At 47.2% G+C, this 14,429-nt stretch overlaps 1 long non-coding RNA gene across 2 annotated transcripts in view; it reads right to left on the bottom strand.

The window, feature by feature from the left end:
* The window catches only part of LOC141160867 (uncharacterized), a 69,136-nt gene that overhangs the window by 20,342 nt on the left and 34,365 nt on the right, over positions 1-14,429 (bottom strand). For both annotated transcript variants that reach the window (XR_012250551.1, XR_012250550.1), the window contains exon 3: positions 2,883-2,954. This is a non-coding gene — a long non-coding RNA (uncharacterized lncRNA). The remainder of the gene's footprint in view (positions 1-2,882; positions 2,955-14,429) is intronic.

Raw genomic sequence — 14,429 nt, forward strand, 5'->3', positions numbered from 1 at the left:
AGCATGTGTAACGTGGCATGGGGCGGCAGCTGTGGGCGTGGTACTCGTGTCTTATGCCCCGGCATGTTACATGAAGGTGGGGGTCCTGGCTGGGTGTGAGGATTTGTGCTGTGAGGGCGCCATGCCTGTTCAGGCCACATTAACCGATGTTGTTGGTTGGCCAGGACCAGATGTTTTACAGTTCAAGGAGAGATACGAACAGTTCAATAATAATTTTACTAATTATTAACTTGGGAAGTGATATATACAGGAGACAGCTGGTACACTATCTTATGAACATTTCCTTTCACAACTTGGGTCCTTTTCCATGCAGTTTCAATTCCTCCCTCTTAACTTGTCCCCTGCATTCACTGCTTCTCATTACTTCACCACAACCCTTTGACCCTTTTCTCACCTTTGACTCGGCAAAAACTCTTACTGTCGCTATTATTCATTCTCGTCTGGACTACTGCAACTCTCTACTTATCGGGCTCCCTCTTACTAAACTCTCCCCTCTCCAATCCGTCCTTAACGCAGCAGCGGATCATATTCCTCGCCAACCGCTACACCGATGCCTCTTCCCTGTGCCAGTCATTGCATTGGTTACCCATCCAATATAGAGTTCAATTTAAACTTATTATGCTTACTCACAAAGCGCTCCATGCTTCAGTACCCCCCTACATCTCCTCCCTTGTCTCAGTCTACCACTCTACACGTGCCCTCCGTTCTGCCAATGACTTAAAACTTAAATCCTCCATAATCCGAACTTCCCTCTCCCGTCTCCAAGATTTCTCGCGTGCTGCGCCAATTCTTTGGAATGCATTACCCAGGACAGTTCAATTAATTCCCAATACCCACATTTCCTCATAGACTGTAAGCTTGCGAGCAGGGCCCTCACTCCTTTCGATATGAGTTATGTTTATTCTGTATTGTTGTATAAGTCCCCCCTAAAATTTGTAAAGTGCTGCGGAATATGTTGGCGCTATAAAAATAAAAATTATTATTATTATTATTATTATTAACCCAGCTCGACACTACAGTTCTGTTTAGTAAGAGTCCTTTACTCAACGAGTTCTGCGTTTTCTTACCCCTTCTGGGAATCTATGGTGCCAGTATGACCGGTACTTATCTTCTCTAATGCTGACGCTCTGGAACCCTCTCCACGGCTACTCTGTTCGTCTCGTGTACTCAGTCCTGTCTAGGCCCATTACCTCTTGGAGATTTAAACTTTGGGCCTTACTGCAAGGCATCCTCTCTCAGGACCCGTCTCTGGAAAATCACTCTGTCTCTCAGTCACTTCTGCTCTAGATCTTGTTATCTCTTTCTTTTGGTCTTCTCTCACTTAGGGACACCAAAGAATGTGGCATTGCTCACATTGAACCTTAGGTCCTTTCTCTATGCACTCCAGGCCCTATATGATGTCTCAACAGGAATCTGTTTAGTGTACCTTCAGCTTAGCCCCTCCCACTCTAGGCTAGTCTCAACCATTAACTCTTGCTTCCCTATCAACTACCTGTTGCTGGAGAGAATATAGCCTCGTCGGCAACAACAATGATCACTACACATATAAACCTCATCAACGCATTCACATTACACATTATAACAATATACTTGTTTCTTTAAGGGTGAACGTGGGCAATATATCCACCTCCTTACACATGCAGGGAGCATCTTTGGCATCCTGCACTCTTGAATGTTGTGTGGCAACTTAAAACAACTGGTAGTAAGCAAATGAGCTAATAACAATATGCTTGTAATAGAGAAGGCCTGATCGCGGATTAGTGCGATATATGCTAGACTCTGAATGCAAATTATAGAAATTTACAATGAGGGACATTTACAATACAGATGATAGCTGGATCCTCACTGTGAGCTGTCGTTGGTGAATGATCGGACTGATAGGGCAGATAATACCAGATCCCAAATGATATAAGAGCTGGGGCTTATGTGCAATCACTCTCACTGTGAGGGACAATTATTGAACACTCCGACTGAGGGGTAAAGGGGACCTCATCGTAAACGAGATGATGATCTTAGCATGCATTTGGATAATCCATGAAAATAGAGCGATTGATATATCATATGGATAGTTACACGATCAGTCCAAAGTTGTCTGATATACTATGGAGGGAGGATCACAGGGACAATAAATTGTCAGCAATTAAATTGAAAGCAGTTAATTGTAAGCAATTAATTGTAAGCAATTGTAAGCAATTAAACGTGATCTTGCCTTTAGTGCTGGTATAGTATGTAGGAGTAAAGAGGTTGAGCATATAAATGATATATTCTAGCACAACAGTAACTCTATTACCATAAGAGTTACATGATGGTCTTATGTGTTATAATAGGTCTTTGTAAATAGATGTCTCCTGATGAGTCATCTGCTAGTGAGATGACGAAACGCGTAGAGAAGTGTTCCCCTACTCCGGTCGTCCAGGTCCACCAAAAGGTCATGTTTTCAGGATTTCCTTAGTATTGCCCAGGTGATGGAGTTATTGCCTGTCCATGTGATGCAATTATCACCTGGGCAATACTAAGGAAATCCAGAAAATATGACCTGTTGGTGGCTCTTGAGGACCGGAGTTGGGGAACACTGGCGTAGAGACTAGAGACCTTTTAGGGAGAGTTATTGCTTTGATGTCCACATCCTATGAGGTTTAAGAGACGTTCGGTATTTGTATGTATTTTGTTTCTGTACGTATCAGTCATCTCCTGAGTGGCATATTGGTTAATCAGGACTTGTACTTTCCTGCTCTAATTGTAGTTATTTATTGGGTTTGTTTAATGTTTGGTGATAATAAGGTACATTTTATCCCTTTCTCAGAGAGTCTGTGTAACGGACAAGAAATAAGATAAGATGAAGTTATAGAGTCAGGCCGGTGCCATCACTGAGAGTAACTCACTGGTTCGGGATTCTTTTCTCCTCAAATTGTCTTGATAGTTCCACAAGTCCGAGCGATGCGTCAATCTCATCTCTATTTAGAATAGACAATGAATGCATTAAAAACAGCGAGATTTTGCACTTAAGATTCCTACTATCCTTGACACATGGACATAAAAGTAAATGACCCCTCTGACACAGCAGGTACAGTACTATACAAATGGTGAATTACGTTGTGTACAGTCTGCAGTCTACTTCTGTATCGGGATCTCCGATCTCAGGGAGTACGGCGGCCTGCTCCAGGAAGAATTTTAGTGTTCTTCTCTTTCTATATGTTGGTTTAGCTTGACGACCAGCTAATAGTGGAGAAAATGGGGAACATTAGGAGAATTATCTGCTTAGGAAATGATAGCAGCCGATTTCTGGTTTACATTTTACCTTGGACTTTCTTCCACAAGGTTTTCTCCCTTTATCAATAATTTCTATCTATATTAGTAGGAATATTGGTAATAATAAATATTAGCAAATATCTGTTCATCCAGCACTTTTCAGGCTGCTCTTATGCCATATTAACCCCTTAAGCCCCGCGGGTGGTTTGCACGTTAATGACTGGGCCAATTTTTACAATTCTGACCACTGTCACTTTATGAGGTAATTACTCTGGAACGCTTCAACGGATCCCCCTGATTCTGAGTGTTTTTTCGTGACATATTGTACTTCATGATTGTGGAAAAATTTCTTCGATATCACTTGCGTTTATTTGTGAAAAAAACGGAAATTTGGCGAAAATTTTGAAAATTTTGCAATTTTCAGAATTTGAATTTTTAAGCCCTGAAATCAGAGCGATATATCACACAAAAGAGTTAATAAATAACATTTCCCACATGTCTACTTTACATCAGCACAATTTTGGAACCAAAATTTTTTTTTGTTAGGGAGCTATAAGGGTTAAAAGTTGACCAGCGATTTCTCATTTTTCCAACAAAATTTACAAAACCATTTTTTTAGGGACCACATCACATTTGAAGTCACTTTGAGAGGTCTGTATGACAGAAAATACCCAAAAGTGACACCATTCTAAAAACTGCATCCCTCAAGGTGCTCAAAACCACATTCAAGAACTTTATTAACCCTTCAGGTGCTTCACAGGAATTTTTTGAATGTGGAAGAAAAAAATGAACATTTAACTTTTTTCACAAAAATGTTACTTTAGACCCAATTTTTTTTATTTTCACAGGGGTAACAAGAAAAAGTGGACCCCAAAATTTGTTGTGCAATTTCCCCTGGGCACGCAGATACCCAATATTTGGGGAAAAAACACTGTTTAGGCGCACGGCAGGGCTCGGAAGGGAAGGAGCGCCATTTGACTTTTTGATTGTAAAATTTGCTTGAATAATTAGCGGACGCCATGTTGTGTTTGGAGAGCCCATGTGTGCCCAAACTTTGGAGCTCCCCCACAAGTGACCCCATTTTGGAAACTAGACCCCCCAAGGCACCTTTCTAGATGCATAGTGAGCACTTGGAACCCCCAGGTGCTTCACAAATTGATTCGTAACAATGAAAAAGTGAAAAAAAAAAACACTTTTTCATTTTTATGAATCAATTTGTGAAGCACCTGAGGGTTCCAAGTGCTCACAATGCATCTAGATAGGTGCCTTGGGTGGTCTAGTTTCCAAAATGGGGTCACTTGTGGGGGAGCTCCAATATTTGGGCACACAGCAGCTCTCTAAATGCAACATGGTGTCCGCTAACAAATTTAATGCAAAATTGGCTCAAATTGTTAGCGACACCATGTTGCGTTTGGAGAGCCGCTGTGTGCCCAAACATTGGAGCTCCCCCACAAGTGACCCCATTTTGGAAACTAGACCCCCCAAGGCACCTATCTAGATGCATCGTGAGCACTTGGAACCCCCAGGTGCTTCACAAATTGATTCGTAACAATGAAAAAGTGAAAAAAAAAACACTTTTTCATTTTTATGAATCAATTTGTGAAGCACCGGGGGGTTCCAACTGCTCACTATGCATCTAGATAGGTGCCTTGGGGGGTCTAGTTTCCAAAATGGGGTCACTTGTGGGGGAGCTCCAATGTTTGGGCACACAGGGACTCTCTAAATGCAATATGGTATCCGCTAACAAATTGAATGGAAAATCGGCTCAAATTGTTAGCGGACACCACATTGCGTTTGGAGAGCCCCTCTGTGCCCAAACTTTGGAGCTCCCCCACAAGTGACCCCATTTTGGAAACTAGACCCCCCAAGGCACCTTTCTAGATGCATAGTGAGCACTTGGAACCCCCAGGTGCTTCACAAATTGATTCGTAATAATGAAAAAGTGAAGAAAAAAAACACTTTTTCATTTTTACGAATCAATTTGTGAAGCACCTAGGGGTTCCAAGTGCTCACTATGCATCTAGATAGGTGCCTTGGGGGGTCTAGTTTCCAAAATGGGGTCACTTGTGGGGGAGCTCCAATGTTTGGGCACACAGGGACTCTCTAAATGCAACATGGTATCCGCTAACAAATTGAATGGAAAATCGGCTCAAATTGTTAGCGGACGCCACATTGCGTTTGGAGAGCCCCTCTGTGCCCAAACTTTGGAGCTCCCCCACAAGTGACCCCATTTTGGAAACTAGACCCCCCAAGGCACCTTTCTAGATGCATAGTGAGCACTTGGAACCCCCAGGTGCTTCACAAATTGATTCGTAACAATGAAAAAGTGAAAAAAAAAAACACTTTTTCATTTTTATGAATCAATTTGTGAAGCACCTGGGGTTCCAAGTGCTCACTATGCATCTAGATAGGTGCCTTGGGGGGTCTAGTTTCCAAAATGGGGTCACTTGTGGGGGAGCTCCAATGTTTGGGCACACAGGGACTCTCCAAATGCAACATGATATCCGCTAACAATTTGAGCCAACAATTTGTTAGCGGATATCATGTTGCATTTGGAGAGTCCCTGTGTGCCCAAACATTGGAGCTCCCCCACAAGTGACCCCATTTTGGAAACTAGACCCCCCAAGGCACCTATCTAGATTCATAGTGAGCACTTGGAACCCCAGGTGCTTCACAAATTGATTCATAAAAATGAAAAAGTATTTTTTTTTCACTTTTTCATTTTTACGAATCAATTTGTGAAGCACCTGGGGGTTCCAAGTGCTCACTATGCATCTAGAAAGGTGCCTTGGGGAGTCTAGTTTCCAAAATGGGGTCACTTGTGGGGGAGCTCCAAAGTTTGGGCACAGAGGGGCTCTCCAAACGCAATGTGGTGTCCGCTAACAATTTGAGCCGATTTTCCATTCAATTTGTTAGCGGATACCATGTTGCATTTAGAGAGTCCCTGTGTGCCCAAACATTGGAGCTCCCCCACAAGTGACCCCATTTTGGAAACTAGACCCCCCAAGGCACCTATCTAGATTCATAGTGAGCACTTGGAACCCCAGGTGCTTCACAAATTGATTCATAAAAATGAAAAAGTTTTTTTTTTTTCACTTTTTCATTTTTACGAATCAATTTGTGAAGCACCTGGGGGTTCCAAGTGCTCACTATGCATCTAGAAAGGTGCCTTGGGGGGTCTAGTTTCCAAAATGGGGTCACTTGTGGGGGAGCTCCAAAGTTTGGGCACAGAGGGGCTCTCCAAACGCAATGTGGTGTCCGCTAACAATTTGAGCCGATTTTCCATTCAATTTGTTAGCGGATACCATGTTGCATTTAGAGAGTCCCTGTGTGCCCAAACATTGGAGCTCCCCCACAAGTGACCCCATTTTGGAAACTAGACCCCCCAAGGCACCTATCTAGATTCATAGTGAGCACTTGGAACCCCAGGTGCTTCACAAATTGATTCATAAAAATGAAAAAGTTTTTTTTTTTTCACTTTTTCATTTTTACGAATCAATTTGTGAAGCACCTGGGGGTTCCAAGTGCTCACTATGCATCTAGAAAGGTGCCTTGGGGGGTCTAGTTTCCAAAATGGGGTCACTTGTGGGGGAGCTCCAAAGTTTGGGCACAGAGGGGCTCTCCAAACGCAATGTGGTGTCCGCTAACAATTTGAGCCGATTTTCCATTCAATTTGTTAGCGGATACCATGTTGCATTTAGAGAGTCCCTGTGTGCCCAAACATTGGAGCTCCCCCACAAGTGACCCCATTTTGGAAACTAGACCCCCCAAGGCACCTATCTAGATTCATAGTGAGCACTTGGAACCCCAGGTGCTTCACAAATTGATTCATAAAAATGAAAAAGTGTTTTTTTTTTTCACTTTTTCATTGTTACGAATCAATTTGTGAAGCACCTGGGGGTTCCAAGTGCTCACTATGCATCTAGAAAGGTGCCTTGGGGGGTCTAGTTTCCAAAATGGGGTCACTTGTGGGGGAGCTCCAAAGTTTGGGCACAGAGGGGCTCTCCAAACGCAATGTGGTGTCCGCTAACAATTTGAGCCGATTTTCCATTCAATTTGTTAGCGGACACCATGTCGCGTTTGGAGAGCCCGTGATGTGCCTAAACAGTGGAGCTCCCCCACAAGTGTCCCCATTTTGGAAACTATACCCCTCAAGGATTTTATTAAGGTGTATAGTGAACATTTTGAACCCAGAGGTACGGCACATTATTTGTTTACATTAGGTCATCATATTGAATAAGTTGTCATTATTCTTGAGCGCAAGTGCTCGCTACTTGAGTTTGCATCGGGTACTCAGGTATGCACCATGTACAGCGTGTGCTCGAGTGACATGCTCGAGTCCCTGCTCCGCATGTTTCACGGTTATTAGACACCCAAAAAAAAAACATGCGGGGATCGCTCGTGCATGGCAGGCAATCCCCGTAAAGTTTTTTGGCCGCGAAGCATATGGGGCAGAGACTCGAGCATGTCACTCAAATACCCACGATACTCAATGCATACCAGAGCACCCGATGCAAACTCAAGTAGCGAGCACTTGCTCTCAACACTAGTCGCCATATCGTCATCTTTTTTTCTTACTTTTGAAAAAAATCACAACCCCAGCCCTAACCCTAGCACAACCCTAGCCCCAGCACAACCCTAGCCCCAGCACAACCCTAGCCCCAGCACAACCCTAGCCCCAGCACAACCCTATCCCCAAACCCAGCCCTAACCCTAGCCCAATCCTAACCCAAGAGTTTATTTTTGACGCCGTTCCTTGTGCGGTATAAGTGATTAGACGACTTTATTCTTCGGGTCGGTGTGATTACAGCAATGCCAGAATCATATGGGGTTTTTATGACTGACAGCTGTCACACACTAAAAGACGCATTTTTTGTAAAATCTAATTTTTGCATCGCCATATTTTGAGAGCTATAATTTTTCCAGATTTTGGCAGACAGTCATGTGACGGCTCGTTTTTTGCGGGATGACTTGACGTTGTTATTGGTGCCATTTTCAGGCACGTGACATTTTTTGATCGCTTTCTATTCCGATTTTTGGGAGGCAGAATAAACAAAAACCAACAATTCAGGAATTGTTTTTTTTTTTTTTTTTTTATTCTGTTCCGCGTGTGGTAAAATTGATGAGGTAGCTTTATTCTTCGGGTCAGTACGTTTACAGCGGTACCACATTTGTATCATTTTTCTATGTTTTGGCGCTTATACACTATAAAAGCTATTTTATAGAAAAAAATATTTTTTAGTATCGCTTTATTCTGAGAGCTATAACTTTTTTAATTTTCGGCTGATGGAGCTGTATGGTGGCTTGTTTTTTGCGGGACGAGATGACGTTTTCAGCGGTATCATTTTTATTTATATGCGTCATTTTGATCGCGTGTTATTCCACTTTTTGTTTGGCGGTATGGTGATAAAGCATTGTTTTTTGCTTCGTTTTTTTTTTTTTTTTTTTACCGTGTTCACTGAAGGGGTTAACTAGTGGGACAGTTTTATAGGTCAGGTTGTTGCGGACGCGGCGATACCAAATATGTGTACTTTTATTGTTTTTTTTTAATTTTTTTTATAATAATATTTATTGATGGGTACATTATATTTTTATTTTTGGTGTATTATTATTTTTTTTTTTTTATAATATTTTTGCACATTTTTTATTTTTTTTTTTTCCACTTTCACACAGTTTATACACTTTATTACTTTGTCCCACTCTGGGACTTTCACTTTTTTTTTTCTGATCGCCTGCATGGCACAGGAATGGAGCACCATCCCTATGCCATGAAGGCTGTCAGAAGTGCACAGTGTGAAGATTGCTTGGAGATGCACTGCGCATGTCCAAGCAATCTTCCTGCTCTCTGGTGACCCGGATGTTGTCATGACGACATCGGGTTGTCATGGCAACACCCGGGAAGCCTTTGCAGACTGCGCTGGAAGCCGGAAGAGGAGGTGAGTATCGCCGATCACCTCCCCTTGCCCCCGCAATGCCGCGATCGACTTCGATCGACTTCGATCGCAGCATCGCGGGGGTTAATGTGCTGGGAGCGGTGCAGGACCGCTCCCTGCACATAGTACCGGGTGTCAGCTGTGACAATCAGCTGACACCCGGCGGCGATCGCGCCCGCACAGCCTGTATGCGCGCGCGATCGCCATGACGTACTAATACGGGTCTGGGTATTAAGTCCCAGGGCACAGACGCGTATTAGTACGTCAGATGTCAGTAAGGGGTTAAAGGGAGCCTGTCACTCAATTCATCGCAGCCAGGTGTTTTTTCTAACTATTCTCTGGCATTTCAGAGTAAATATATTTTAAATAGCCGTTCGTCTCCCTTCCACCATCTGGTGACCATCACGGCTTCTCCCTGCCTCTCTCCAGGTGATTGACAGATTTCTTCCTATGTTCACACTTGAAAGATCTGTCAATCAATTAGAGTGGTGTGAGGAAAAGCCGCCGGAGCATTTCAGAAAAAAACACACCTGTCAGCAATCAAGCAGCCAAAGTCTCATTCATGTTTCCCGTAGTTCGGGCAACATTTACAGTGCCTTGAAAAATTATTCACACCCTGTGAACTTTTCCACATATTTTCACTTTACACCTACAAGCTTAAATGTATTTTATAGGGATTTTATGTGACACTGTAGTATGAAGTCTTTGTGATGTGTGTAGTGCCGGCGTCCCTGCCCTCTGCTAGGCAGGGACGCTGCTCCTCTCACCGCTCTGCTCCGTGCCCGGCTTCCTCCCCCCGCTCTGCTGTCAGCGCGCGCTCCGTCCCGGCGTCCTCCTCCTGCTCTGCTCTCAGCGCGCGCTCCTTCCCGGCCCCTGTGCTTAGGGCGCGCGCGCGCGCGCTCCCCTCCTCTTAAAGGGGCCGCGCGCGCCGCCCTAAAGAGTCCCCGGCCAATGGCCGGAGGACTTCATCATATATAAGGCACCTCCTCCAAAATGGAGGTGCCCGAGCAATGTTGTTTGCACCTGTGTCTCACCTGTGCTTCAGCCCTCAGGTCCCGTTGCCAGTTACCTGCCAGTTACCTGCCAGTTTCCTGCCAGTTTCCTGCTAGTTACCTGCCAGTACCTGCCAGTTTCCTGCCTGATTCCTGCCTGAATACTTGTTACCTGTCTGCCAGTCTGAGGTCCGACGGTCTGCCTTACTACTCCTGTCAGTCTGTCTAAAGGACCAGCCTGCCCGCTCACCTGGGAGCGCATATCAGCTACCTGCCTGCTTGCCTGAGGTCCGACGGTCTGCCTTACTACTCCGGACAGTCTGTCTATGGACCAGCTTGCCCGCTCACCTGGGAGCGCTTCTCCGTTATCTGCCTGCTTGCCACGCCGGAGGCTCCGTTGTCACGTGCTGTGACCACCAGCTACTCCAGACTCTTGCCCGCTCACCTGGGAGCGCATCTCCGTTACCTGCCTGCTTGCCAGCCCGGAGGTCCCGTTGTCACGTGCAGTGACCATCAGCTATTCCAGAGACTCTTGCCCGCTCACCTGGGAGCGCTTCTCCGTTACCTACCTGCCTGCCAGCCCGGAGGTTCCGCCGTCACGTGCCGTGACCACCTGCTATTCCAGAGACTCTCGCTTGCTCACCTGGGAGCACACATCTACCACCTGCCTGCTAGCCTACCCGGAGGCTCTGCCATCACAGGTCGTACCTACCCCTTACCCAGAGACTGCCCTGATCACTTGCCGTAACTCCCTGTCCGTTCACCCAGAGACTGCCACCCGCTCCCTTACAAGGGCCGCCCCCTTGTATAGTAGCTCAGAGGTTCCGCCTCCCGGACCCGTTACAGTCCGCCTCCCGGACCCGTTACAGTTTGCTCGGGCCATGGAACCCGGTGGCACCCAAGCTCCCTCGCTCTCGGACCTCGGTCTTGAACTGTCCCGTCAGAGGTCCCAACAGGAGGCCATCCTGGGTCACCTGCGGAATGTTAATACTCGCCTGAACACTCTGTCTGATCCACCAACAACCTCCGCCAGTGCCATATCTTGCAATCCGGCGGCTCCGCTGCTCACTAATACTATGGTATCCTACCCCGGACCCCGGCTTTCTGCACCTCCTCGCTTCGGAGGCGACCCCGTCCAGGCTCGGGGCTTCTTGAATCAGTGCACCCTGCATTTTGAACTTTTGTCCTACCAGTTTAACTCCGACCGGGCCAAAATTGCCTTCATCATGTCCCATCTCACCGGGGAGGCCCTGGCCTGGCTGAATCCTCTATGGGAGAGAGGAGACCCCCTGGTGTCCAACTTGCCTGCTTTTCTCACGGCTTTCCGGAAAGTCTTCGACGAACCCGGACGGAAGACCTCATCTGCATCATCGTTGCTACGCCTCCGTCAGGGGAGTCTCACCGTGGGCCAATATGCCATACGGTTCCGTACCCTTGCCTCGGAGCTGGCCTGGGATAACGACGCTCTGGTTTCCGTCTTCTGGGAGGGTCTGTCCGGCCGTATTAAAGATGAACTTGCCGGTCGGGACATTCCTACCACTCTCGATGACTTAATAACTCTTGCCACCCGAATTGACCTACGGTTTCAGGAGCGTGCCAAAGAGGTCACCCGTGAGAGAAGGATTCCACGTTTAGCTCCTACTTTCCAGAAACCCGTCATTCCCTCCATCTCTCCCCAGGTACACTCTCCTGAGCCTATGCAGGTCGACCAGACCAAGATGGTCAAAACCCGTCAGGACTCACGCCGTGCCGAGGGGAGCTGCTTCTACTGTGGCAGTAAGGAGCACCGGATCCGTGCCTGCCCGGAGAGGTCGGGAAACGCCTGTGTCTAGGTTCGCTCAGAGAGGTCCACCTAGACAAGAATAAATCCTCTCCATCCCTGCTGTTGTCAGTTTCGATCATCTACGGGGAGAACCGTTATTTCGAACTAGCCCAACTTGACTCTGGAGCAGCCGGGAACCTTATTTCACAGTCCCTGGTTGAGAAATACCGCATCCCCACCAAACCTCTGGCTGTACCCTTGTCTGTCGCTGCCGTGGATGGGGGCCTCTTACCTCGCCCCATTCAACTCATCACCGAATCCATTACCCTGCAGGTGGGAATGCTGCATTCTGAAAGTATCTCCTTTCATGTTCTGCCTGGACTCTCTCACGCCCTCTTGCTAGGTCTGCCCTGGCTCCAGAGACATGCACCCGTGCTAGACTGGCAAACCGGAGAGGTCCTTCGCTGGGGACAAGACTGTCATAAAACCTGCCTGGTTCCCGTCCATCCCGTCCGTCCCTCTCCTACCCCAGCTAATCTACCTGGACTTCCGATTCCTTATTGGTCTTATGCAGATGTCTTTAATAAAAAGGAGGCAGAGACATTACCACCACATAGACCATACGACTGTCCCATCGATCTGCTACCCGGTACTACTCCTCCCCGTGGGCGTATCTATCCTTTATCCGCTGCTGAGACCCGGTCAATGTCCGAATATATTGAGGAGAATCTGGCCAGAGGATTCATCCGGAAATCTACCTCCCCGGCGGGAGCAGGCTTCTTTTTCGTCAAAAAGAAGGACGGCTCTCTCCGTCCCTGTATAGACTATAGAGGCCTAAACCTGATCACGGTGAAGAATAAGTACCCCCTTCCGCTCATTCCAGAATTATTTGATCGTCTGAGGGGGGCTAGGATCTTCACCAAACTGGACCTTCGTGGGGCGTACAACCTGGTTCGTATTCGTCAGGGGGATGAATGGAAGACGGCATTCAACACCCGGGACGGCCACTATGAATACCTGGTAATGCCCTTTGGTCTCTGTAACGCTCCTGCCGTCTTTCAAGAGTTGGTCAATGACATCTTCCGGGACCTTCTCTACTCCTGCGTAGTGGTGTACCTGGACGACATCTTGGTCTTCTCTCCGGATCTCCAGACTCACCGGAGGGACGTTCGTCAGGTCCTGCTCAGGCTAAGGCAGAACCATCTCTACGCTAAATTTGAGAAGTGCCTCTTTGAGCAGACCTCGCTTCCGTTTCTGGGCTACATTATCTCTCAGACCGGCCTTCAAATGGATCCTGAGAAACTGTCTGCCATCGAGAAATGGCCCCGACCGGAGGGGTTGAAGGCCATTCAGCGTTTCCTGGGCTTCGCCAACTACTACCGCCTCTTCATACCACACTTCTCTTCCCGGACGGCCCCAATTTCTGCGCTCACCCGTAAAGGTACTAATCCCAAAGAGTGGCCACCCGAAGCAGAGGAGGCCTTTCTTTCCCTTAAACAGGCCTTCTCTTCCGCCCCGGTGCTGCATCGCCCAGATGGCAACAAGCAGTTCTTCCTGGAAGTTGACGCCTCCTCCTCTGGAGCCGGAGCGGTACTTACTCAAAAATCATCTTCCGGGAGGATGGTAACTTGTGGCTTCTTCTCTAAACTCTTCTCCTCCTCTGAGCGCAACTATTCCATAGGAGACCGAGAGTTATTGGCCATCAAACTGGCATTGGAGGAGTGGCGTTACCTGCTCGAGGGGGCTCTTCACCCGGTAATAATTTACACTGACCACAAGAACTTGGCTTACCTCCAGCATGCCCAGAGACTTAACCCGCGCCAAGCCCGGTGGTCCTTGTTTTTTGCTCGTTTTGATTTTGTCCTTCATTTTCGCCCGGCTGACAAAAACGTCAAGGCGGATGCCTTGTCTCGATCCTTTCTGGTGTCTGATCTCGAGGAGGATCCGAAACATATCATCGATCCCGCCAGAGTAATGCAGGTGGCTCCCGTGAGTCTAAATCGTCTTCCTCCTGGTAAGACGTTCGTACCAGTACCTGATCGGGAGAAGATTCTACACTGGGGTCATTCGTCTAAACTAGCTGGCCACGCCGGTCAGAAAAAGACCCTCCAGCTTATTACCCGGCACTACTGGTGGCCTAACCTGCACAAGGATGTAATAGACTTTGTTTCTGCCTGTGTGTCCTGCGCCCGCAACAAAGTTCCGAGACACCTGCCGGCCGGCCGCCTCCTACCTCTGCCAGTACCTGCTGCCCCCTGGCAGCATATAGCGATGGACTTCATTACTGATCTGCCCGTCTCTGCCAGTTGTACGGTCATTTGGGTGGTCGCTGACCGCTTCTCCAAGATGGCTCACTTCATTCCACTGCCAGGTCTTCCGTCTGCACCCGAGCTGGCTAAAGACTTTATCCGCCACATCTTCCGTCTTCATGGCCTGCCCCGTCACATCGTGTCGGATCGTGGGGTACAGTTCACTTCCCGTTTCTGGAGAGCC

This window comes from Phyllobates terribilis, unplaced genomic scaffold (genome assembly GCF_046119375.1).
Source record: "Phyllobates terribilis strain yellow unplaced genomic scaffold, ASM4611937v1 Scaffold_9__5_contigs__length_417890890, whole genome shotgun sequence".
NCBI classification, from domain to species: domain Eukaryota; kingdom Metazoa; phylum Chordata; class Amphibia; order Anura; family Dendrobatidae; genus Phyllobates; species Phyllobates terribilis.